The sequence below is a fragment of the Nicotiana attenuata genome, unplaced genomic scaffold (genome assembly GCF_001879085.1).
Source record: "Nicotiana attenuata strain UT unplaced genomic scaffold, NIATTr2, whole genome shotgun sequence".
NCBI lineage: Eukaryota > Viridiplantae > Streptophyta > Magnoliopsida > Solanales > Solanaceae > Nicotiana > Nicotiana attenuata.
The window spans coordinates 520-1,796 of NW_017679209.1; positions in this window are offsets into that span (position 1 = coordinate 520).

A 1,277-nucleotide genomic window follows, 5' to 3' on the forward strand; every position below is an offset into this window, starting at 1 on the left:
TCATTAGCACAAGCTCACAATGACACAACTTATCTCCAATTTTTTACAAGATTTGACCATTAACAACAAGTCTCTCATGTACACTATCAACAACAACAAACCTAGTATGTTCCCACCAGGTAGGATCTGGAGAGGGTAGTCTGTACACAGACCTTACCCTTACCTAACAGGTTGAGAGGTGGTTTCTAATAGACCCTCAGCTGAGGAAGGGTAATAAAAAAAAGAGGAAAGCAAGAAAGGAAGAAAGAGGGAAGAGAAAAGAAAAAGGGAGGGATAAAGAATAAGTAGTACCAAATAATAGCAATAGAGAATACAATACCTGAGGCGAACAAAGTCACATAACGTAATAAAAATCTAAGAAGGGACATGCGTGCTACTAAGACTATCGGTGAACAACTAAAAACTACCCACTAATTTTCTACCTTAATCCTCGACCTCCACACCCTCCTATCAAGGGTCATGTCCTCAGTAAGCTGATCAGTGCCATATCCTGTCTAATCACCTCTCCCTAGTACTTCTTAGGCCTACCTCGACCTCTTCTCAAACTCGCCATGGCCAACCTCTCACACCTCCTAACCTCCTAACAGGAGCATCAATGCTTCTTCTCGTAACATGTCTGAACCATCTCAGCCTCGACTCCCGCATCATGTACACTACCAGAGAGAATAATATCATCAACCACTTTGATATTCTGTCACTACTAGAAAACAGGCAAAACCCGTCCAAACAATGCCGACTGAAATCGACCAACCGAAATCGGTCGAAAAATAAGTAAATTGGTTGCAAAGTCAAAGAAAATACTTCTCACAACGGAAATAGTGGTCCCAGAGCAAATATATAAGAAATCCGACAGATTTCGGTAGGAAATTGGTCAATATTTGACCAAGACCTGGTCATACTTGTATATTATTTACAAAAATAATTTTTAATTAAAAAATTTCAAAAATACCGACCTATTTCGGTCGGTATATTAAAATTGTGCTTTCCCGCCCGAGGCAATTGGCTTTTAATATGACAAAATTATATACATCTATATATAATTTATCAACCGGAATAAGTTTTAATTAAATTTTTCCGACCAACTTCGGTCGGAAATACAATTTTATAGTTATTAAAATATAAATTTAATGAGATTACCGACCGAAGTCGGTCGGTTTTTGTCGATCTTTATATAAATAGCTTTTAAATAAATAATATTTAATATATATATATATATATATATATATATATATATATATATATATATATATATATATATATATATATATATATATATA